We start from the raw sequence: 222 nt of genomic DNA on the forward strand, positions 1-222 counted from the left end.
AATGCAAGTTATTCATCTAAATTTGGTTTTAGGTATGAAATTGTATTTAAAAATTTTTTTTATAGAAGGAGAATTCAAACTTAATTTTTGCAAAGAAGATAAATTAATGTATATATTATAAAATCAAATAATCAAGTAAGAAATATATATATATATATATATATTAACACCATAAATTTTTTATACTTAAATATTTGACTTATTAATAAGTATATCTATCAT

The sequence above is a fragment of the Theobroma umbraticum genome, unplaced genomic scaffold (assembly GCF_002168275.2).
Source record: "Theobroma umbraticum cultivar Fairchild unplaced genomic scaffold, ASM216827v3 scaffold_146.0, whole genome shotgun sequence".
Taxonomy (NCBI): Eukaryota; Viridiplantae; Streptophyta; class Magnoliopsida; order Malvales; family Malvaceae; genus Theobroma; species Theobroma umbraticum.